This window comes from Bufo bufo, chromosome 4 (genome assembly GCF_905171765.1).
Source record: "Bufo bufo chromosome 4, aBufBuf1.1, whole genome shotgun sequence".
NCBI classification, from domain to species: Eukaryota; Metazoa; Chordata; class Amphibia; order Anura; family Bufonidae; genus Bufo; species Bufo bufo.
In genome coordinates, this window is record NC_053392.1 from 374,390,276 (window position 1) to 374,416,562 (window position 26,287).

Sequence of the window (26,287 nt, forward strand, 5' to 3'; positions counted from 1 at the left end):
GCGGAGTTACAGTTGCAGCCAGCCAGTAGTGCGGGGGCAACACTTGAGGTGCACGGTGGACCGATGAGGGGCCAAATAATAACACACAGTTCATCAGTTTACTCACAGTTAGCAGAAAGCCTCCCTACAACTTTTACTGATGTTGGTTCCAGTTGCAATAGGTACATCAATCAAAATGCAGTCTTTTGTTAGCAGTAGAGTTAATCTGTAAATCCACTGTTTATAGGCTTTCTTGGCTGGATTTAGACTCTGGTTATGGAGTACCTTACTTCAATTGGTATGCTCAGTCCTATACCTTGTCCTTTCCCTCCAAGCTGAATATTGGGACAGGTAGCTAATCTTTTTCCCAGAATTATGGTGTGGCTGCCAGAAGCTATAAAGTCCTCCACCATGCGCAAAGGTGTCTGTGGCCCTAAATAACGGCTGTTATCACCGATGAATCTTTCTGATGCTTGTTTCTATTCCAGAGAGGCAAACTCTCTCCTACTGGTCAGGGATGCAAGTATATAGTCCGGTCACAGAAGGAAAACGTTCTTCTGCGTCTCACACCTTGGTACTACCACATAGCGAAGGTGGCTCCACTCACTAATCTGTGGTGTGAAGTCTTCACTCTGCATTCTCAATTAGAATCCCCACTAATCCTCTAATCTGTCTAATCTAATCTGTCTCACTAGGCCTGACCTAAGTATTTATAGGACCTAAGTGTTATCCCCATCTAGTGGTGGGATGTATAAATTACACCTAATCTGCCTAGTAACAGGGATTTTGCAGATAAGTTAGTACAAAATTGCATAGCATAGCATAATACAATTCTCAGGAAGAAAATTGCTGTTAAGCAGTGCCCACACACATGTAGTGGGAAGCTGCATACCCCCATAGTAAAATATAAGTCGCCCTCGACGTTGGTAATGTCTGAAGCTGTGGATCTCTAAGCCGTGTCCTGAAATACACCAAATACACACCACCAAATATGCACATGTGAATATAGACATTGCAATGTATTATCATGACTCTTCAATAACCTCCTGTAAATAAAGGGTTATGCACAAAAATACATTCTAGGCAAATATATAAAATATATCACATACATTTTTTTATTTTTATGGTAGATGTGTTACGGCCAAAAATGGTTATTAACCACCTCCGGACCGCCGTACGCAGCGACGCGTCCTGGAGGTGGTTGATTCATTCCGACTGGACGCGCCGGCGTGTCCTCTCGCGAGACGCGAGATTTCCTGTGAACGCGCGCACACAGGCGCGCGCGCTCACAGGAACGGAAGGTAAGAGAGTGGATCTCCAGCCTGCCAGCGGCGATCGTTCGCTGGCAGGCTGGAGATGTGATTTTTTTAACCCCTAACAGGTATATTAGACGCTGTTTTGATAACAGCGTCTAATATACCTGCTACCTGGTCCTCTGGTGGTCCCCTTTGTTTGGATCGACCACCAGAGGACACAGGTAGCTCAGTAATATGTTGCACCAAGCACCACACTACCCTACACCCCCCCGTCACTTATTAACCCCTTATTCACCCTTGATCACCCTTGATCACCCCTGATCACCCCATATAGACTCCCTGATCACCCCCCTGTCATTGATTACCCCCCTGTCATTGATCACCCCCCTGTAAAGCTCCATTTAGACGTCCGCATGATTTTTACGGATCCACTGATAGATGGATCGGATCCGCAAAACGCACACGGACGTCTGAATGAAGCCTTACAGGGGCGTGATCAATGACTGTGGTGATCACCCCATATAGACTCTCTGATCACCCCCCTGTCATTGATTACCCCCCTGTCATTGATCACACCCCTGTAAAGCTCCATTCAGACGTCCGCATGATTTTTACGGATCCACTGATAGATGGATCGGATCCGCAAAACGCACAAGGAAGTCTGAATGGAGCCTTACAGGGGCGTGATCAATGACTGTGGTGATCACCCCATATAGACTCCCTGATCACCCCCCTGTCATTGATTACCCCCCTGTCATTGATCACACCCCTGTAAAGCTCCATTCAGACGTCCGCATGATTTTTACGGATCCACTGATAGATGGATCGTATCCGCAAAACGCACACGGACGTCTGAATGGAGCCTTACAGGGGCGTGATCAATGACTGTGGTGATCACCCCATATAGACTCCCTGATCACCCCCCTGTCATTGATCACACCCCTGTAAAGCTCTATTCAGACGTCCGCATGATTTTTACGGATCCACTGATAGATGGATCGGATCCGCAAAACGCACAAGGACGTCTGAATGGAGCCTTACAGGGGCGTGATCAATGACTGTGGTGATCACCCCATATAGACTCCCTGATCACCCCCCTGTCATTGATCACACCCCTGTAAAGCTCCATTCAGACGTCCGCTTGATATTTACGGATCCACTGATAGATGGATCCGCAAAACGCACACGGACGTCTGAATGGAGCCTTACAGGGGCGTGATCAATGACTGTGGTGATAACCCCATATAGACTCTCTGATCACCCCCCTGTCATTGATCACCCCCCGTCATTGATCACCCCCCTGTCATTGATCACCCCTCTGTAAGGCTCCATTCAGAATTTTTTTTGGCCCAAGTTAGCGGAAATAATTTTTTTCTTACAAAGTCTCATATTCCACTAACTTGTGTCAAAAAATAAAATCTCACATGGCATTCTAGGGGCCCAAATGTGTGGTAAGAAGTTTGAAATCAAAATGTGTAAAAAATGACCGGTGAAATCCGAAAGGTGCTCTTTGGAATATGGGCCCCTTTGCCCACCTAGGCTGCAAAAAAGTGTCACACATGTGGTATCTCCGTACTCAGGAGAAGTTGGGGAATGTGTTTTGGGGTGTCATTTTACATATACCCATGCTGGGTGAGAGAAATATCTTGGCAAAAGACAACTTTTCCCATTTTTTTATACAAAGTTGGCATTTGACCAAGATATTTATCTCACCCAGCATGGGTATATGTAAAATGACACCCCAAAACACATTCCCCAACTTCTCCTGAATACGGAGATACCACATGTGGGACACTTTTTTGCAGCCTAGGTGGGCAAAGGGGCCCACATTCCAAAGAGCACCTTTCGGATTTCACTGGCCATTTTTTACAGAATTTGATTTCAAACTCCTTACCACACACTTGGGCCCCTAGAATGCCAGGGCAGTATAACTACCCCACAAGTGACCCCATTTTGGAAAGAAGACACCCCAAGGTATTTGAAATCAAATTCTGTAAAAAATGACCTGTGAAATCCGAAAGGTGCTCTTTGGAATATGGGCCCCTTTGCCCACCTAGACTGCAAAAAAGTGTCACACATGTGGTATCTCCGTATTCAGGCTGGCACTGTGGAGGTCACTGTTAAAGAGGCGTTCACTGTGGATGTTACTGTTAAGGGGGCAGGCCGCTGTGGAGGTCACTGTTAAAGGGGCGGACACTGTGGAGATCACTGTTAAGGGGGCAGGAGCCACTATTAAAGGGTCAAATGTAGAGTTGAGCGGACACCTGGATGTTTGGCTTCGACGGCTGAACTTCACAAAAAAGTTCGAGTTCGGGACCCGAACTTCACCTTGAACCCGAACCCCATTGAAGTCAATGGGGACCCGAACTTTTGAGCACTAAAACGGCTGTAAAAATGTCATGCAAAGGGCTAGAGGGCTGCAAATGGCATCAAAATGTGGTTAAAAGCATGGCAAGTGCTCTGCAAACAAATGTTGATAGGGAAATTACTTTAAATAACATAAAATAAATAAAAATAAAAAATAATAATCTTGATCTAGGAGGACGAGGTCCATATGGAGTAGGAGGTTGAGGAGGCGGTGGATGTGGTGGTGTAGGTGGAAGCGGCGGTGGAGGAGGAGGAGGTAGCCTACACTGCTTTTTGGTTTTAAATTTATTTTTATTTTTTTAAATTAGGGTACACCCCAAAACATTGATTTTTTTTTTCACTTGTCTACTAGGTATAGGAGTGGTATATCACACCCAAAAATTGGTGAATTTCCCCGGAAAATGTAACAGACAAATTAGTGAATTTTATTAACCAGTCTACTAGGTATAGCAGTGGTATGTCACACCCAAAAATTGGTGAATTTCACTCGAAAATATAACAGACAAATTTGTGAATTTTATTTACCTGTCTAGTAGGTATAGCAGGGGTATATCTGCATCGTCCCACTACGTGTGTGTGGGCACTGCTTAAAAGCACTTTTTACAATATTAAAAGCACTAGGTTGTAATGTATGATTTTGTATGGATGTATCTGCAAAATCCCTGTTAACAGGCCTATTAGGTGCAATTTATACATCTCACCACTAGATGGGGGTAAAGTTCAGGTCCTATATACACTCACCTAAAGAATTATTAGGAACACCTGTTCTATTTCTCATTAATGCAATTATCTAGTCAACCAATCACATGGCAGTTGCTTCAATGCATTTAGGGGTGTGGTCCTGGTCAAGACAATCTCCTGAACTCCAAACTGAATGTCAGAATGGGAAAGAAAGGTGATTTAAGCAATTTTGAGCGTGGCATGGTTGTTGGTGCCAGACGGGCCGGTCTGAGTATTTCACAATCTGCTCAGTTACTAGGATTTTCACGCACAACCATTTCTAGGGTTTACAACGAATGGTGTGAAAAGGGAAAAACATCCACTATGCGGCAGTCCTGTGGGCAAAAATGCTTTGTGGATGCTAGAGGTCAGAGGAGAATGGGCCGACTGATTCAAGCTGATAGAAGAGCAACGTTGACTGAAATAACCACTCGTTACAACCAAGGTATGCAGCAAAGCATTTGTGAAGCCACAACACGCACAACCTTGAGGCGGATGGGCTACAACAGCAGAAGACCCCACCGGGTACCACTTATCTCCACTACAAATAGGAAAAAGAGGCTACAATTTGCACGAGCTCACCAAAATTGGACTGTTGAAGACTGGAAAAATGTTGCCTGGTCTGATGAGTCTCGATTTCTGTTGAGACATTCAAATGGTAGAGTCCGAATTTGGCGTAAACAGAATGAGAACATGTATCCATCCTGTGATGGCTACTTCCAACAGGATAATGCACCATGTCACAAAGCTCGAATCATTTCAAATTGGTTTATTGAACATGACATCGAGTTCACTGTACTAAAATGGCCCCCACAGTCACCAGATCTCAACCCAATAGAGCATCTTTGGGATGTGGTGGAACGGGAGCTTCGTGCCCTGAATGTGCATCCCTCAAATCTCCATCAACTGCAAGATGCTATCCTATCAATATGGGCCAACATTTCTAAAGAATGCTATCAGCACCTTGTTGAATCAATGCCACGTAGAATTAAGGCAGTTCTGAAGGCAAAAGGGGGTCCAACACCGTATTAGTATGGTGTTCCTAATAATTCTTTAGGTGAGTGTATATCTAGGTTAGGCCTAGTGAGAGAGGTTAGTTCTGAGTCCAGATCCTTGGAGTAAAGATGTAGTTCAGAAGAGAGCAGATCTGAGGTAGTCAGATCAAATTAGTGGGAGGAAAGATAGAGTGAAGACTTCGCAACACAGAATAGTGAGTGGAGTCAACTTCGCTAGAAGGTGTTTACTCAGATGTGAAGCGCAGAAGAGCGTTTTCCTTCTGTAGCTGGACTATAGACTTGCATCCCTGACCAGTAGGAGAAGAGTTTGCCTCCCAGGAAAAGAACCAAGCATTCCTAGGAATTCATCGGTGATAAGAGCCATTATTGAGGGCCACAGACACCTTTGCATGGTGGAGGTTTTATAGCTTCAGGCAGCCACACCAAACTTCTGAGAGACAGTTGAGTTTTCCTGTCTAAAAATATTCAGCTTGTAGGGAAAGTCAAGGAATAGGATCCAACACATCTAAAGGAACCAGATACACCTAACCCACTGCTCAAAAAAACAATAAACCTGACAAGCCTAAAACAGTGGATTTGCAGAATTAACTCTGTACCATCTAGAGACTGCATATTTATACTGCTGCAACTAAAAGACATCCAAAGTAAAAGTTGTGAGTTGCATCTTACCACTGTCTACCTCATTATTACTACCTATGGTTGTACCACCATTAACGGTACTGGCGTCAAGACAAAAACCATCAAGGGACTCAGCCGCAACAAGCACCCTAAGCACCCCTAACATCAAGGGCACCTCAACCACCATCTTGGCTGATGCTTCCTACCACAGAGCGTGCCCCGGAGGATTTCATGCTGTCCACCTCAACACTGTGCTGCCAGCCCAGGGAGGCCTTCTGGTAACCGTGAGTAAACTGATGAACTGTATGTTATATTATTTGGCCCCTCATCGGTCCACCGTGCACCTCACGTGTTTCCCCTGCAACTGGCTGGCTGCATAACTTTTTATTGGTGTCACGAACAGGATATTAACCCTTGCGCCATATTTGAGAGACTGTCACATGTGAATAAGCCCCTTTTTATTATCTTGAGAGACTGATGCTTATTGTGGGCTGTTTTGGGGTCCAGAACTGTTCAAACTGATTGCAAAGTATATGGAGGTGCTATAATAGTCCCCAGCATCAAAACCGCAGTGTCAAAAGTGAGAAAATTCAACATGTGTGTCACTATAACTGCTTGCTGTCAGTGAATAGACTGTTACTGTGAAATTAATATGGCCGCCGGAGCTCTAATTTGAAAAATAACACTGCACCATCACTGTGTGCAAATTGGCGACACCCTCTGCAGAGCGGGAAAACCAGTGTGCCGCCCCTTTATGCAAAATTGCCCGGTTAAAGCTAATCCTACCTGTACTGTGTGGGTTCTGAGAGGCCGTCCCTGTATGCAGTGCACACCTGATTTTGTCCCCTACTTGATTGTGCAGGGAAGGGATGGCTCGCCTGGAAAAGTAGTGGCGGCTGGGACGCCATAAGGCCTTTAAAACTCTTCGTCTCCACCAGACGCAATGACAGCATTTCAAAGGCCAGTATTTTTGAAATGCTGGCATTCAGGGCCAGGGATTGCGGGTGGGTATGGGGGTACTTCCTCTTCTGCTCCAGTGTTTGGGAGATGGAGAGCTGAATGCTTCCGTGGGACACTGTGGAGATGCTTGGTGACTCAGATGGTGGTGTTGCTGTCAGATCCTCTGTTTGCGGTGTGGCAGGTGGCACTGTCATTCCAGAGGTGGATGAAGAGGCCGAGACTGCAGCAGAAGAGGAAGCAGGAGGAGCCAGAGACCTTTCTTGGTAGAGGTGTCTACTCCACTGCAGCTCGTGATTTGCACTTAGATGCCTGGTCATGCAGGTTGTGCTCAGGTTTAGCACATTTATACCTCGCTTCAGGCTCTGCTTGCACAGCGTGCAAACCACTCGTGTCTTGTCGTCAGCACATTGTCTAAAGAACTGCCACGCCAGGGAACTCCTTGGAGCTGGCTTTGGTGTGCTCGGTCCCTTGCTGCATTGGGCAGTAGCAGGCGTACTGTCTAGGGGACGGCCGCTCCGCTTTTGCACCCTGCTCCCTCTTCTGCTGTGCTGGCGGCTCTGTGCGACCACCGCCTCTTCCTCCGAACTACACAGGTCACTCGCATGACCTTGATTCCATGTGGGGTCGAGGACCTCATCGTCCTCCACATCATCTTCCACCCAGTCTTCACCCCTGCCCTCCTTGTCGGTCTGCACACTTTCGAAAGCCCCAGCAGTTGGCACCTGTGTTTTGTCATCATCCGAGACATGCTGCGATGGTCCTCCTATGTACTCATCTTGAAACATAAGTGGTTCGGCATCGGTGCACTCAATCTCTTCCACTTCTGGGGCAGGGCTAGGTGGATGGCCCTGGGAAACCCTGCTAACAGAGTCATCAAAAAGCAGAAGAGACTGCTGCATGACTTGGGGCTCAGACTGCTTGGCTGATTTGCAAGGGGGTAAGGTGAAAGACTGATGGACATCGGCTGCAGGTGCCAACTCTGATCTTTCAGCAGTAGACTGGGTGGGAGACAATGTGAAGGAACTAGAGGCACTGTTAGCAACCCAATCTACGATCGCCTGTACTTGTTCTGGCCTCACCATTCTTAGAGACGCATTAGACCCGACCAAATACCGCTGCAGGTTCTGTCACCTACTCGTACCTGAGGAAGGGGTTTCACTTGTGCGTGTAGCTGGCACAGATCGACCACGTCCTCTCCCTGCAACAGGTGCTCCACCAGCAGCACCACGACCGGGGCCACGTCCCTTATTTGACGCTCTCCTTATATTTATCAAATTTAGGATCTTGCCCTAAATGGGTGTTTTATTAATAGCAGAATAGAACCACAGTATCTAAAGTGTGTATCTCACACGTACAGATGTAGACTAGGCCACAATATAAGATTTTTGCCCAAAATGGGTGTTTTTCTAATAGCAGAATAGAACCACAGTATCTAAAGGGTGTATCTCACATGTGCAGATGCAGACTAGGCCGCAATTTAAGTTTTTTGCCCTAAATGGGTGTTTGTTTGCTTTTTAATTAATAGAACAACAGTATATAAAGAGTGTATCTCACAATGACATATGCAAGAAAGGCTGCAAAATTAAGTTTTTTGCCCTAAAATGGGTGTTTTTTTAATAGCAGAAAAGAACAACAGTATCTAAATGGTGTATCTCACACGTACAGATGTAGACTAGGCCGCAATTTAAGATTTTTTGCCCAAAATGGGTGTTTTTTCAATAGCAGAATAGAACCACAGTATGTAAAGGGAGTATCTCACACGTACAGATGCAGACTAGGCCGCAATTTAAGATTTTTGCCCAAAATGGGTGTTTTTTTTAATAGCAGAATAGAACCACAGTATCTAAAGGGTGTATCTCACACGTACAGATGCAGACTAGGCCGCAATATAAGATTTTTGCCCGAAATGGGTGTTTTTCTAATAGCAGAATAGAACCACAGTATCTAAAGGGTGTATGTCACAATGACATGTAGCAAAGACTGCAAAATTTAGTTTTTTGCCCTAAATGGGTGTTTTTTTAATAGCAGAATAGAACAACAGTGTGTAAAGGGTGTATCTCACAATGACATATGCAGCAAAGGCTGAAAAATTAATTTTTTTACCCTAAATTGGTGTTTTTTTCATAGCAGAATAGAACAACATTATGTAAAGGGTTTATCTCACAATGACAGATGCAGCAAAGGCTGCAATAGTAAGTATTTTGCCCAAAAAGGGTGTTTTTTTACTAACAGAATATGACAGCAGTATATAACACTTGAATTTCACACTTGCAGATGCAGCAAGGGCTGTAAAATTGTATATTTAGCCCAAAAAGGGTGTTTTTTAAAACACAGAAAATTATAGCTGTATTTCTAGCTTAAATTGCACACTGACTAATGCGGCAGAGGCCCAAAATAAAGGTTATTGCCAAAAATGGGTGTTTTTTCAAAGCCAGAAAATTATAGAAGAATTTCAAGTTTGTTTTTAACAATCACAGATGCAGCAAAGGCTGCAATATTAGGTATTTTGCCCAAAAAGGGTGTTTTTTTTACTAACAGAATATGACAGCAATGTATAACGCTTGAATTTCACACGTGCAAATGCAGCAAGGGCAGTAATATTGTGTATTTTGCCCAAAAAGGGTGTTTTTTAAAACACTGAAAATTATAGCTGTATTTCTAGCTTAAATTGCACACTGACTAATGCTGCAAAGGCACCAGATGCAGGATATTGCCAAAAAAGGGTGTTTTTTTATAACCAGATTATTGCAGTATTTCAAGCTTGGATTTGAATGTCACAAAAGCACAGATGCTGTGCAGGTGCACTGAGCTTTCATAAAATGGCCGCCACCGCCCACCTAAATAAGGGTAATTTCACACTTGCGGCAGAGAGATCCGGCAAGCAGTTCCGTCGCCGGAACTGCCTGCCGGATCAGGCAAAAAGTATGCCAACTGATGGCATTAGTGAGACTGATCAGGATCCTTATCATTCTTAAAAATGCCTCATCAGTCAAAAAAATGCATTGAAATGCCGGATCCGTCTTTCCGATGTCATCCGGCAAAACCGATCTGGCATTTATTTTTTTCACCTTTTTTTCAGTCTGCGCATGCGCAGACCGGAAGGACGGATCCGGCATTCCTATGGTAAAAAATGCCGGATCCGGCATTCAGGCAAGTCTTCAGTTTTTTTTTCGCCGGAGATAAAACCGTAGCATGCTACGGTTTTCTCTTTTGCCTGATCAGTCAAAATGACTGAACTGAAGACATCCTGATGCATCCTGAACGGATTACTCTCCATTCAGAATGCATGGGGATAAAACTGATCAGTTCTTTTCCGGTATAGAGCCCCTGTGACGGAACTCTATGCCGGAAAAGAAAAACGCTAGTGTGAAAGTACCCTTACAGACGGATAAAAGTTAATTTTTTTTGTCACTGGGCTCAGGGCAGCATAAAAAGATTCTGCACTGCACCCACACAACAAAATCTATGTAGATCGCTGAGTTCAATTGGAGTTCCGATTAAAGATTCTGTCCTATTCTCTCCCTCACAGCAGCAGCATCCTATCCCTACACTAAGCACAGCAGAGTGACGTGCAGCGCTACGTGACTCCAGCTTATATAGAGGCTGGGTCACATACTGCACTGGCCAATTACAGCCATGCCATTAGTAGGCATGGCTGTGATGGCTTCTAAGGGCACACAGTTAAACGCTTGTTGATTGGCTGCTCTGCAGCTTTTCAAAAAGTGCCAAGAAATCACCGAACACCGAACCCGAACTTTACAGAAATGTTCGGGTTCGGGTCCAGGGGTTCGCTCAACCCTAGATATGATGTCACCGAAAGGGAGGAGTAGACAGAGAGCAAAGGCAATGGTATTTAGATAAAACATTCAGGAAACCTATAACAAGAATGACCACAGGGTGGCAGCATTACATAACATGGTAATGATATGATAACACAAATACAGCAATTTATCTTAAATGGAAGAAATAAATGCTGGGACAGCACAAAGTTCCTAGGATTAAAGTAAGTGACAGACTACAGACAGCGAAACTAAGTTCCAGAAGAAGAGGAAGAGTTCCTATTTACTCCAGATAGCATAGCAGACTGAGATTGTTGCAGAGAAGTATTTGCCTGTCAGATTAAGCCAATACCTGCTGATGACAAAGATACCGTTTATGCCAATCAAAGCTGTGTTCAACGTTACTACAAGTCTGGACTCTATTTATTCTACCTACTCATCATATAAATTTCAACAACCCCCTTTTTGCACTTGCTTTGAACTACACCACGTCTGGGATCCAAGGATATCCAGGTAGGAACACTGTGACACGTGTATGCAACATATACAGCATTTGGAAGGCCACTCTACACCACTCTGGCTATCCTACTGTCACCACCACTTCTGTGAGAAGGTCTGACAGACGTCCTTCTCTACCTCTTGCATGATGTTCTTTGTTTTGGTTTCACTTTCTCATCTCATTTTCATCTCCCAGGTGTCACCTATTTAGACTAATCCTCTTTCCTTTATATTCCCTCCCATACTGCCTCACTTTGCGGTTTATACTACTTCCTGGATTGAAGTGTTCACTGCTGGAGGCTTCTGCTACTGCTTGTTCAGATAAGTCCTTTCATGTATTGTGTTTCCTTGCTGTCTTGATTCTAGGTGACCCTGACTCCCTCCGTATGAAGTGCAGGGAGCCGGTGGTCGTGTCCCCTCACTATTATAGGCTTTTCAGGTGTCACACAGTCTAGGTACGGAGGCATACAATCGTCTACCTTTGAGACCCTTGTATGTGCTTAGCAGTCAGGGTGAGCTCTTAGGGTTTTATAGGGGTCACCTATATACTACTTAGTTTGGGATCAAGCCAGTCGGACGTTTATTCATAACTTCCAGCTATCTGTAACATCATCCGTGACACCTACCCTGGGTACCAACATTACCATCTACAAAGGGGACTCCATGTCCTAATTGCTTAACTGCAACTGGTGTCACGTTTACTTGCTCTATAAGAGGGACATATTTCGTAGAAACCTCCTCAAGGGCAAGGGATACTCCAGATGCTGGCAGTTGGCCGCTGCAGATGTAGTACAGTATGTACACCAGAAAATGCATACAAATTATTTATTTTTTAATGAAAGTGGAATCTGTGGGGGTGGGGGTATTTGTTCCTAGGTGACTCAACAAATGGCCCAACAAATTTAATGTACTTTACACCAGAAACTGGTTTAAATTATAGCTCAAATATATGCCAACTCAAAGCCACTATAGCTTCGATTGTATGGCACATGGACTGCCAGAAGATATGCCAAATTTATTAAGAAGCCTGCAACTTAGGGTATTTTTACACTAGCATTATTCTTTTCCGGCATTGAGTTCCGTCCTAGGGGCTCAATACCGGAAAAGAACTGATCAGTTTTATCCTAATGCATTCTGGAGAGCAATCCGTTCAGTATGCATCAGGATGTCTTCAGTTCAGTCTTTTTGACTTTTCAGGATGGAGATAATACCCCAGCATGCTACGGTTTTATCTCTGTCCAAAATTCAGAAATACTTGCCGGAATGTCGGTTCCGGCATTACTTTACATTAAAATGTATTAAAAATACTGCATGCGCAGACTGGTAAAAATGTGAAATTTTTTTTAACTGATCCGTTTGTCCATATGACAAATGGAGAGACGGATCCGTTCTTGCAATGCATTTGTGAAACGGATCCGCATCCGGATCCGTCTACAAATGTTGTCCATTTCCATGCAGATTGCCTGATCCGGCAGGCCGTTCTGGAAACGGAACTGCTTGCCAGATCACTCTGCCGCAAGTGTGAAAGTAGCCATACTCTAGCACGCTTCTCTCCATAGTCCTTAACGGACCATATTCAGTAACATGGTAATAATATGGCCAACATGGAAAATATATAATGTATTTGGAAAGTCTTCAGACCTTTTCATTTCTATGACCTTCACATTTTATGTTGCGGGCTTGTGCTAAAATGTTAAAAATGTTTTCCCCCATCATTCTACACTCAATATCCCATAATGAAAAGGTGAAAACAGAAATCTTTGCTAATTTATTGTAGAAGAAAAACATTTCATTGACATACACCATAAGTATTCAGGGCCTTTACTCAGTACTTAGTTGAAGCACTGGCAGCATGCCCAGGAGGAGCAAGCAAAGGATGGGAGTAATAGTGGCTCTGGCAATGATAGTTGTGCACATGGAACATAGTGGCAATCCTCACAATGATACCCTCTAGGGCCATGTTCATCCCTTGGAGCACATCCTGGTGTTGGGGCTCCCTTGGTATTAAGTGTTTTGGCAGAGTGCAAGGCAGGAGTGTGAATGCAGGTGCAATAGCCGGTGAATGGTAATGAAGTAACCAGGCTTGCTGCAGAACTTTAGGCATGCAATTGAGGTTTGTATAAATGCTTCTGTAATTCCCAGACTGAGGAATACAGAATTAAGATATAGCTGTCCAAAATCCCGGCGCAGGCGGGCGTGATGATGTCATCGCGCCGCGCCTGTGCCCAGACGCAGCACACTGATGTGTGTGCGCAGTGCGCCTGCACCATCGACGAGTGAGCGCCGACTGGGACACAGGGAAGTATTAGCTTTAATCTTATTTTTTGTGTGCCAACTGCCAACTTTGGGGGACATTACTGAAGGGACAGTGGGGGGAAAACTACTACGTGGGGGCAAATTACTAGTTTGGGTGAAATTAGTACTCTGGGGGCAGTGTGGGGGACAAGTAATACTGTGGGGGCAAATTACTACCATGGGGGGAATTAAAACTGTGGGGGCAGTGTGGAGAAATTAATACTGTGGGGGCAGTGTGGAGAAATTTTAATTGTGGGGGCAGTGTGGGGGGCAAATTACTTAATGGATGGCAGTATCGGGGCAAATTATCCAATGGGGGCAGTGTGGGTGGTTATTACTTGATGGGGGCAGTGTGGGGGGCAAATTACTTAATGAAGGGCAGTGTGGGGGCAAATTACTTAATGGATGGCAGTGTGGGGGCAAATTACTATATGGATGGCAGTGTCGGGGGACACATTACTTAATGGATGGCAGTGTCAGGGCAAATTATCTAATGGGGGCAGTGTGTGGGGTTATTATTTGATGGGGCAGTGTGGAGGGCATATTACTTTGTGGAGGGAATTACTACATGGGAGGCAGTGTGGAAGAAATAACTGTGTGGAGCAGTGTTGGGAAAATACTGTGTGGGGGCAGTGTGGGGGAAATTACTATATGGGGCAGTGTGGGGGAAATTACTGTATGGAGCAGTGTGGGGGGAATTACTGTGTGGGGCAAATAACTGTATGGGGGCAGTGTGGGGGGGAAATTACTATATCGGGGCAGTGTGGGGGAAATTACTATATGGGGGCAGTGTGTGGGAAATTACTATATGGGGCAGTGTGGGGGAAATTACTATATGGAGCAGTGTGGGGGAAATTACTAAATAAGAGTAGTGTGAGGGAAATTACTGAATGGGGCAGTGTGGGGGAAATTACTGTGTGTGGCAAATTACTATATGGGGCTGTGTGGGGGGATATTATTATATAGGGGCAGTGTAGGGGAAATTACTATAGCTGGGCAGTGTGGGGGAAATGACTATGTGGGGCAGTGTGGGGGAAATTACTGTGTGGGGGCAGTGTGGGAAACATTACTGTGTGTGGCAAATTACTATATGGGGCTGTGTGGGGGGATATTATTATATAGGGGCAGTGTAGGGGAAATTACTATATCGGGGCAGTGTAGAGGAAATTACTATATCTGGGCAGTGTGGGGGAAATTACTATATGGGGCAGTGTGGGGGAAATTACTATATGGGGCAGTGTGGGGAAATTACTATATGGGGCAGTGTGGGGGCATTTCAATTAGGGGACATTATTTTTGGGGACACTATACAGGCTTTATTACCTGGAACACAATATAGGGTGTTATTATTACTGGGGGCACTCTAAGGGCCATTATAGTTGCTGTAGACACTATAGGGACCTTTGGGGTAAAGTAGAACTGGGTTAGTTACCCATTGCACCAGATTTCCCCTTTCATTTTTCACAGCTCCTTTGGAAAATTAAAGATGAATTCTGATTGGTTGCTATGGGCACCTAAGACAGTTGTACTTTACACCAGTTTGATAAAAGACCCCAATTATGAGAACTCTAACGTGTCTGTGTAACAAACTCTGTAGAGACGAAATGCGGCTGAAAGAATTTGTCATGGCGTTCTGGGTCAAACAGGAGAAGAGGAAAGAGAAGGTCTACATGACAGGAGATGTCACTGGATGTAACAGGTAGGTGGTGCTGTATTCCCCTATATGTAGAGCTGGCTCACTACTGTGACCTGCATCTCATCTTCTCCTCCAAGTCTTTTTTTTATCATAATCATATGTATTTTAAATTTGGCAACTAAAATTTTAATATGTCACATGCAGTCCTATGTAACAGCCCAGATAACAGTGATAACTTTCTGTGTACAGATAATGTAGTAGATGTTCCCTGCCGTCCTATGTAACACCCCACATAACACAATAGTTCACTCAGAGAGTTATGAGATGGTGGGGGTCTGACTCCTGGCACCTCCACCAATCAGCTGTTTGAAGAGACTGCGATGTTCCAGTGAGCGCTGCAGCCTCTTTGCTCCTTACCAATCACAGCGCTGTCCATTTGATAGCACTGTGCTTGGTATTGCAGGTCAGACCCAATCACTCAGATGAGACAGAGCTGCACCTAGACCATGCGAACAATGTCATGTGGCCTAGGAAGAGACTTTGAGCTTACGAAGCACCGCAGCCTCTTCATACAGGAAAAAAAAAAAAAAAAAAATGGGGGGGGGGGGGGTGGGGGCGAGTTGGGTAGACAGTCCCGGGCCTATAATGCATTTAATCCGCCCCTGGCCTCAGTCACTGAAAAACACCTACTGCTTCACTGTTATGTAATAATACTGGACAGGTGATGTGATAATACTGGACAGGTGATGAGCCTGGTGTCCTCCATACATTAAACTTAAAATTAGGCCGAAAAGTTCAATCTTGGTTTAATCTGACCAGATGTTGTTTCTCACAGGGTTTCATTGTCTTTTACATAGGAGAGGCTTTTTTTGTCGCCCACCCTGCCATAAAGCCCAGATAGGTGGAGTGCTACAGTGCTGGTTGACCTTTTGGAAGTTTCTCTTATCTGCATAATGGATCTTTGGAGCTCTTTGCTTGGTCACGTGTCTTACCAAGGCCCTTCTCCCCCCAATTACTTAGTTTATTAGGGTGCACAGCTCCAGGAAGAGCCCTTGTTGTTCTAAATGTCTTCCATTTAAGAATTAGGGAGGCCACTGTGCTCTTGGGAACTTTCAGTGCATCAGAAATGCTTTTGTAACTTTTCCAGATCTGTGCCACACACAATCCTCTCTCTACAGGCAGTTCTTTCTTCCTCATGGTTTAGATTTTGCTCTCATATAGACAGTGGTGTGTGTTTTTTAATCATGTCTAATCAACTGAATTTACCACAGGTCCACTCCAATCAAGGTGTAGAAACATATTAAAGATGTTCAAGAGAAATGAGACCGCCCCAGAGCTACATTTCAAGTGACATAATGTAGCAAAGGGTCTGTATACTTATGTCCATGGATCTTGAGCTCAGATTGATTATTTCATTACAAGGCATCAAGATAACAAATTGTGAAAAAAGTTAAAGGGTCTGAAGACTGAAAACCGGAGGCAGGCACACTTTCATCATTTACTACTGTAACTAATGTAAATAATGCTTAAAAATTAGAATGTTACCCACTTACAGCATTTAGATGCTATCCAGCTCAAAAAATGTATTTCATATGTTCTTATGTTTTACTAACACATAAAACAACATTGATATCTGCGTAGGGAAGTCATTCCAAGCTCTGTTTGCTCTGAATATTATTAGCAGATGGCCTCTGCTTATCTTGGCAAGAAAATGCAATGACAAAAAGCACAAGTAGGCCTGAATGTTTATTTCTCTAGTGGGTTACTGTCCAATATGACCATATGGAACTCCTCCATGATTGCTTAAAGGTAAACATGTTAACAGCAATATTTCTCATCATTGCATATATCATCTAAAGTAGTAAATACATCAGTGTCATGACTCAAAAAACATTTATGCTACCTATGCTATGACTGTGATAATAATCATGATCAATCTTCAGATACTACCAGTATAACCACAGAAAAACTGATTTTGCTTGTGCTGCTCCTGCCTTCTCCAGATGGTGCTCAATGACTCCACTGACACCATCCCTTCTTCACAGGGGAGTATTTTTTTGTTAGAACACTGTAGATATTAGAATTTATATTGATAGGGGATAACTATTAGATCTGTCAAGATCCTATAACTGGGACACCCACTAATCATGAGAATGAAGCCTATGCAATTCCCTACAATGAACGAAGAAAACGAAGCAGCTAGTCGGGCATGCGTGTAGCCACTCCAATCATTTCTATGGGAGTTATGGAGATAGCCGAGCACTGTAGTTGGCTATGAAATCTATCTGCACACAACCAAATCAGTATGGTCAACCTGATACTTCGTATTATGAGCTAAAACCTTAAATTCAACACCAATTCACAAATAGTGGGTAGCTTAATAAAACTTAACGTTTAATAATCTCGTTTAAAATAATAGGCCCGTAAAGTTATAAAAAGTGTAGAGCATCGCCCCTGATGAAGCTGGACTGGCGAAACCCGGGTTGGGTGGATCTTTGATGAAAACAATTAGTTTTTAGGCTTGAATTTTATGATTTTTTGTAAGTAGAATAAAACCTGCTGATTGTGGAATTACCTGGTGGAACTTCACTATTTGTGTTACAACTTCCCTCTAGGGTGCAGGTGTACGTGAGTGCACTAGCCTCTGGTAACCGATTGTTTGGCTACATGGTGGATTAACTTGAACATTGGAAAGAAGGGCCTGAGATTGGAACTCTACAGTCGTGGCCAAAAGTTTTGAGAATTACATAAATATTGGAAATTGGAAAAGTTGCTGCTTAAGTTTTTATAATAGCAATTTGCATATACTCCAGAATGTTATGAAGAGTGATCAGATGAATTGCATAGTCCTTCTTTGCCATGAAAATTAACTTAATCCCAAAAAAAACTTTCCACTGCATTTCATTGCTGTCATTAAAGGACCTGCTGAGATCATTTCAGTAATCGTCTTGTTAACTCAGGTGAGAATGTTGATGAGCACAAGGCTGGAGATCATTATGTCAGGCTGATTGGGTTAAAATGGCAGACTTGACATGTTAAAAGGAGGGTGATGCTTGAAATCATTGTTCTTGCATTGTTAACCATGGTGACCTGCGAAGAAACACGTGCAGCCATCATTGCGTTGCATAAAAATGGCTTCACAGGCAAGGATATTATGGCTACTAAGATTGCACATCAATCAACAATTTATAGGATCATCAAGAACTTCAAGGAAAGAGGTTCAATTCTTGTTAAGAAGGCTTCAGGGCATCCAAGAAAGTCCAGCAAGCGCCAGGATCGTCTCCTAAAGAGGATTCAGCTGCGCGATTGGAGTGCCACCAGTGCAGAGCTTGCTCAGGAATGGCAGCAGGCAGGTGTGAGCGCATCTGCACTCACAGTGAGGCGAAGACTTTTGGAAGATGGCCTGGTGTCAAGAAGGGCAGCAAAGAAGCCACTTCTCCCCAAAAAAAACATCAGGGACAGATTGATCTTCTGCAGAAAGTTTGGTGAATGGACTGCTGAGGACTGGGGCAAAGTCATATTCTCCGATGAAGCCTCTTTCCGATTGTTTGGGGCATCTGGAAAAAGGCTTGTCCGGAGAAGAAAAGGTGAGCGCTACCATCAGTCCTGTGTCATGCCAACAGTAAAGCATCCTGAGACCATTCATGTGTGGGGTTGCTTCTCATCCAAGGGAGTGGGCTTACCCACAATTTTGCCCAAAAACACAGCCATGAATAAAGAATGGTACCAAAACACCCTCCAACAGCAACTTCTTCCAACAATCCAACAACAGTTTGGTGAAGAACAATGCATTTTCCAGCACGATGGAGCACCGTTCCATAAGGCAAAAGTGATAACTAAGTGGCTGGGGGACTAAAACGTTGACATTTTGGGTCCATGTCCTGGAAACTCCCCAGATCTTAATCCCATTGAGAACTTGTGGTCAATCCTCAAGAGGCGGGTGGACAAACAAAAACCCACTAATTCTGACAAACTCCAAGAAGTGATTATGAAAGAATGGGTTGCTATCAGTCAGGAATTGGCCCAGAAGTTGATTGAGAGCATGCCCAGTCGAATTGCAGAGGTCCTGAAAAAGAAGGGCCAACACTGCAAATACTGACTCTTTGCATAAATGTCATGTAATTGTCGATAAAAGCCTTTGAAACGTATGAAGTGCGTGTAATTATATTTCACTACATCACAGAAACAACTGAAACAAAGATCTAAAAGCAGTTTAGCAGCAAACTTTGTGAAGACTAATATTTGTGTCATTCTCAAAACTTTTGGCCACGACTGTACACTCATAAGACAGCGCGATCAACATTTTCTGGAACTTTGACTGTGAAGCGAACTTTACCCATGACGCTTGGTGGATCTGCAGCACCGATAAGTAACCACAAAGACTAGAGACTGCTTGTTTTTTATATTTAACTCCTCAGGCGACTAGTGTATAATTATGACCAAAAGATGCCAAGTCATATTTCATGGTGCGGGTGTCCTCAATGGTGTCCTGCGTATGGCAGCCATGGCGTCCTGCGTATGGCAGCCATGCGCAGAACGCCATGGAGGACACCCGCACCATTCATCTCTGAGCAATGCGCACCAAACATTGAACAGATCAGTATACGAACATAGTAATGATCTTGTGCCATTGAACTATTGCTTTGAGCATTTGGGCATACCTTACTGAATGGTTATGAAATTAATTTTGGCAATATCTGGCCACAATGACTCATTCAGTTTTTGGGATTGAACACTATATTAGTTTTGATCATTGATTAAAGCTGATCTGGGTTGATTATATCATATCACCTTTGATTATAGCTGATTTGTGATCATCTGATATAACATCTCTTTGGAATTTTTGTTTATTCCAGTTTGAAATATGACTTTGCATCTTTTGGTCATAATTATACACTAATCCCCTGAGGAGTTGACAGATGCTGATGAAACGCGTCAGGACACTGTTTGAGCATGAAGGGGATACCGTAGTTCCCTAATACGTTGAGCGACACTGGTGTTAACCTGTATATGTCTGATTAAGTCAGGCAGGAATACGGTGTTGCAAATTCTATTTATGGCTAGTTGTTCATATATGTGACTACCAGTGGCGTCAGGAGTGACTGGACCCTTTCATATCTGTCTGACGAAGCTGGGCAGTCTAAAACGAATAGAGGGATGTTTTAGGGTTTGATAGTGAGAAGTCGACATAGGCAGAATTAGGGACACCTAGGGTGTGAGACCCAGCATTGTGTCCCTCTGTCTAAACACTTATTCTCTATCTATCATTTACCACTATCCCTGTATCGGTTCCCTCTCTCTCTTATTGATCATTCTGCAGAAAAATACGTATGCAGTTTATAGTTGTTTTCAATGCAACACTTTTTTTAACTTTACGGGCCTATTATTTTAAACGAGATTATTAAACGTTAAGTTTTATTAAGCTACCCACTATTTGTGAATTGGTATGAAATCTATCTGCCCTACCCTTATCTTGCTCAACATCTGCCTTTCAAAGAGAGAATCAGGATACCCCCATACACATCCGGTGCTCAGCTAGTCCTGCGACAATTGGTGGGTTCGGTCAACATTTATCAATATCTAGTGTGTATGGTCATCTTAATACACAACAGTCCATAGACAAGAATGACACTGTTTCTGGAAACATACTGTACAGACTATTTTTCTCAGATAGGAGCACAATTGTTCATCTACTGTACTTTCTACAGGACACTGTGCTCCCACAGTCACACATGACTACTATTTTACTTTTTGAAGGGACAGGGTTTGGTTTCTTCTTGTTCATCTTACCCTCCATACCACAGGCACTGTGACATAGAACAGTGAGAGGTCCTGTACTGGCCTCCGACCCCAAACACACCAGTAAATGTGCAACATCTTGGTTCCAGACCAACAAGATTGACTTTATGGAGTGGCCAGCCCAATCCCCAGATCTTAATCCAATAGAAAACTTATGGGGTGACATAGAAAATGCAGTTTCTAAGGCAAAACCAAGAAATAGAGAAGAACTGTGGAATGTAGTACAATCATTCTGGGCTGGAATACCTGTTCACAGGTGCCAGAAGTTGGTTGACTCCAACAGATGTACAGCAGTTCTCAGAAATAGTGGTTATACCACTAAATATTAGTTAAGTGATTCAAAGGAAAGCAAAATCTTCAAACATTTTTCCGTTTATATAGTGAATGTTTGAGTTTGTAAAGAAGAATACAAACACTGCTATTTTTTTTAACAGTATTCCTTTTCTTACATTTTTTTTAGAGGAACAACACAAATTTGATATATTTTTGATTTGGAATAAAATGTGTAGTGTTCCCAATGCATTTGTGTGTATGGAAATAAAAGCTATTAGAAGGATTGTGGGCTTTGTTCTTTTTTTTTAAACACACTGCAATTATTTTGAACACAACTGTATATGTTTTACATACAGCTTAGCAAGTTCCACAGTCGAGGGCAATCTAGTCAATGGAATGAAGTGCGCCAACTTGGAGAAACGGTCCACAACCACACAAATCACTGTACATTCAGCCAAAGAAGGCAGATCAGTAATAAAGTCCATGGCAATGTGTTGCCATGGAACATCAGGAACAGGTAGGGGTAGCAACAGGCCTGGTTGTTTGCTCCTGGAGATTTTATTTTGAGCACAGACGGTGCAAGCGGAAACATAGTCACGCACGTCTTTGGACAATGTGGCCCACCTGTAATGGCAAGACACTAGTTCTGTGGTCTTGCGGATACCAGGATGACCTGCCAGTTTATAGTTGTGCCCCTACGACAGGATACATTTCCTTTTGGCAGATGGTACAAATGTTCTCCCAAGAGGAATGTCTCTTAGACCTCATGCACACGACCGTGGTGCGTTTTGCAGTCCCCAAATCGCGGATCAGCAAAACACAGATGGCGTACGTGCGCGCTCCGCAATTTGCGGAACAGCACAGACAGCCTTTAATATAAATGCCTATTCTTGTCCGCAAAGCGCGAACAAGAATAGGACATGTTATATTTTTTTGCGGGGCCACGGAACGGAGCAACGGATGCGGATAGCACACAAAGTGCTGTCCGGATCTTTTGCGGCCCCATTGAAGTGAATGCGTCCGCATCCAAGCAGCCAAAAGGGCGGCTCGGATGCGGACCAAAACAACGGCCGTGTGCATGAGGCCTTGCCAGGACAGGAGCCACAGTGAATAAGGGCTCTTTCACACTTGCGTTGTTCTGTTCCGGCATAGAGTTCCGTTGTCGGGGCTCTATGCCGGAAGAATCCTGATCAGGATTATCCCCATGCATTCTGAATAGAGAGAAATCTGTTCAGGATGCATCAGGATGTCTTCAGTTCCGGAACGGAACGTTTTTTGGCCGGAGAAAATACCGCAGCATGCTGCGCTTTTTGCTCCGGTCAAAAATCCTGAACACTTGCCGCAAGGCCGGATCCGAAATTAATGCCAATTGAAAGGCATTAATCCGGATCCGGCCTTAAGCTAAACGTTGTTTCGGCGCATTACCGGATCCGACGTTTAGCATTTTCTGAATGGTTACCATGGCTGCCAGGACACTAAAGTCCTGTTTGCCATGGTAAAGTGTAGTGGGGAGCGGGGGAGCAGTATACTTACCGTCCGTGCGGCTCCCGGGGCGCTTCAGAGGGACGTCAAGGCGCCCCACGCGCATGGATGACGTGATTGCATGGATCACGTCATCCATGCGCATGGGGCGCCCTGACATCATTCTGGAGCGCCCTGGAAGCCGCACGGACGGTAAGTATACTGCTCCCCCGCTCCCCACTACTACTATGGCAACCAGGACTTTAATAGCGTCCTGGGTGCCATAGTAACACTGAACGCATTTTGAAGACGGATCCGTCTTCAAATCCGTCTTCAAATGCTTTCAGTTCACTTGCGGTGTTACGGATCCGGCGGGCACTTCCGGCAAATGGAGTACACGACGGATGCAGACAACGCAAGTGTGAAAAAGGCCTAAGCGAGCAGGATCTATCATGTATTGAGGCTCCTCCTGCTGGTCAGAAAAGTCAAAAGATCGGGACAGAGCATCCGCCTTGATGTTCTTCTCAGCCGGAAGGAAGTTTAACTAAAAATCAAAACTAGAGAAGAAGAGTGCCCATCTGGCTTGGCAAGGGTTCAGATGCTGAGCTGTCTGTAGGTAGGTAAGAATCTTATGGTCAATGAAAATTATTACCGGATGCTGGGCTCCCTCCAATAGATAATGCCATTCCTCCAAGGCAAGTTTTATGGCCAGAAGCTCCCTGTCTCCTATACAGTAATTCTTTTCAGCAGGAGAGAAGAGCTTGGAGAAGAATCCACAAGTGAACATCTTGCCCTTGGAATTCTTTTGTATTAAAACCGCACCGGCTCCTATGGAGGAGGCATCCACTTCTATAAAGAATTGTCGGGAGACATCGGGATGTCACAGAATAGGTGCAGATGCAAAGGAGCTCTTTAATTGGACAAAAGCGGTCTCTGCCTCTTTGGCATTTACCCCTTTTAATAGTAAGAGTGGAGATCGGAGATGTTAGGGATGAAAAGTTTGAAATAAGCTGCCGATAGGAGTTGGCAAATCCCAGGAAGCGCCGTATAGCATGAAGACCCTGTGGGCGGGGACAGTTCATTACGGCATTCAGTTTTAACCACCTCAGCCCCCAGTGCTTAAACACCCTGAAAGACCAGGCCACTTTTTACACTTCTGACCTACACTACTTTCACCGTTTATTGCTCGGTCATGCAACTTACCACCCAAATGAATTTTACCTCCTTTTCTTCTCACTAATAGAGCTTTCATTTGGTGGTATTTCATTGCTGCTGACATTTTTACTTTTTTTGTTATTAATCGAAATTTAACGATTTTTTTGCAAAAAAATGACATTTTTCACTTTCAGTTGTAAAATTTTGCAAAAAAAACGACATCCATATAGAAATTTTTCTCTAAATTTATAGTTCTACATGTCTTTGATAAAAAAAAAATGTTTGGGTAAAAAAAAAATGGTTTGGGTAAAAGTTATAGCGTTTACAAACTATGGTACAAAAATGTGAATTTCCGCTTTTTGCAGCAGCTCTGACTTTCTGAGCACCTGTCATGTTTCCTGAGGTTCTACAATGCCCAGACAGTACAAACACCCCACAAATGACCCCATTTCTGAAAGTACACACCCTAAGGTATTCGCTGATGGGCATAGTGAGTTCATAGAACTTTTTATTTTTTGTCACAAGTTAGCGGAAAATGATGATTTTTTTTTTTTTTTTTTTTTTTTCCTTACAAAGTCTCATATTCCACTAACTTGTGACAAAAAATAAAAACTTCTATGAACTCACTATGCCCATCAGCGAATACCTTGGGGTCTCTTCTTTCCAAAATGGGGTCACTTGTGGGGTAGTTATACTGCCCTGGCATTCTAGGGGCCCAAATGTGTGGTAAGGAGTTTGAAATCAAATTCTGTAAAAAATGACCTGTGAAATCCGAAAGGTGCTCTTTGGAATATGGGCCCCTTTGCCCACCTAGGCTGCAAAAAAGTGTCACACATCTGGTATCTCCGTACTCAGGAGAAGGTGGGGAATGTGTTTTGGGGTGTCATTTTATATATACCCATGCTGGGTGAGAGAAATATCTTGGCAAAAGACAACTTTTCCCATTTTTTTATACAAAGTTGTCATTTGACCAAGATATTTATCTCACCCAGCATGGGTATATGTAAAAAGACACCCCAAAACACATTCCTCAACTTCTCCTGAGTACGGGGATACCAGATGTGTGACACTTTTTTGCAGCCTAGGTGGGCAAAGGGGCCCATATTCCAAAGAGCACCTTTCGGATTTCACTCCTCATTTTTTCCTGAATTTGATTTCAAACTCCTTACCACACATTTGGGCCCCTAGAATACCAGGGCAGTATAACTACCCCACAAGTGACCCCATTTTGGAAAGAAGACACCCCAAGGTATTCCGTGAGGGGCATGGCGAGTTCCTAGAATTTTTTATTTTTTGTCACAAGTTAGTGGAAAATGATGATTTATTTATTTATTTATTTTTTTCATACAAAGTCTCATATTCCACAAACTTGTGACAAAAAATAAAAACTTCCATGAACTCACTATGCCCATCAGCGAATACCTTGGGGTCTCTTCTTTCCAAAATGGGGTCACTTGTGGGGTAGTTATACTGCCCTGGCATTCTAGGGGCCCAAATGTGTGGTAAGTAGGTAAATGACATGTGAAATCCGAAAGGTGCTCTTTGGAATGTGGGCCCCTTTGCCCACCTAGGCTGCAAAAAAGTGTCACACATCTGGTATCTCTGTATTCAGGAGAAGTTGAGGAATGTGTTTTGGGGTGTCTTTTTACATATACCCATGCTGGGTGAGATAAATATCTTGGTCAAATGCCAACTTTGTATAAAAAAATGGGAAAAGTTGTCTTTTGCCAAGATATTTCTCTCACCCAGCATGGGTATATGTAAAATGACACCCCAAAACACATTCCCCAACTTCTCCCGATTACGGAGATACCAGATGTGTGACACTTTTTTGCAGCCGAGGTGGGCAAAGGGGCCCATATTCAAAAGAGCACCTTTCGGATTTCACAGGTCATTTTTTACAGAATTTGATTTCAAACTCCTTACCACACATTTGGGCCCCTAGAATGCCAGGGCAGTATAACTACCCCACAAGTGACCCCATTTTGGAAAGAAGAGACCCCAAGGTATTCGCTGATGGGCAAAGTGAGTTCATGGAAGTTTTTATTTTTTGTCACAAGTTAGTGGAATATGAGACTTTGTATGAAAAAAAAAAAAAATAATAAAATAAGCATTTTCCACTAACTTGTGACAAAAAATAAAAAATTCTAGGAACTCGCCATGCCCCTCACGGAATACCTTGGGGTGTCTTCTTTCCAAAATGGGGTCACTTGTGGGGTAGTTATACTGCCCTGGCATTTTCCAGGGGCCCTAATGTGTGGTAAGTAGGTAAATGACCTGTGAAATCCTAAAGGTGCTCTTTGGAATATGGGCCCCTTTGCCCACCTAGGCTGCAAAAAAGTGTCACACATGTGGTATCGCCGTATTCAGGAGAAGTTGGGGAATGTGTTTTGGGGTGTCATTTTACATATACCCATGCTGGGTGAGAGAAATATCTTGGCAAAAGACAACTTTTCCCATTTTTTTATACAAAGT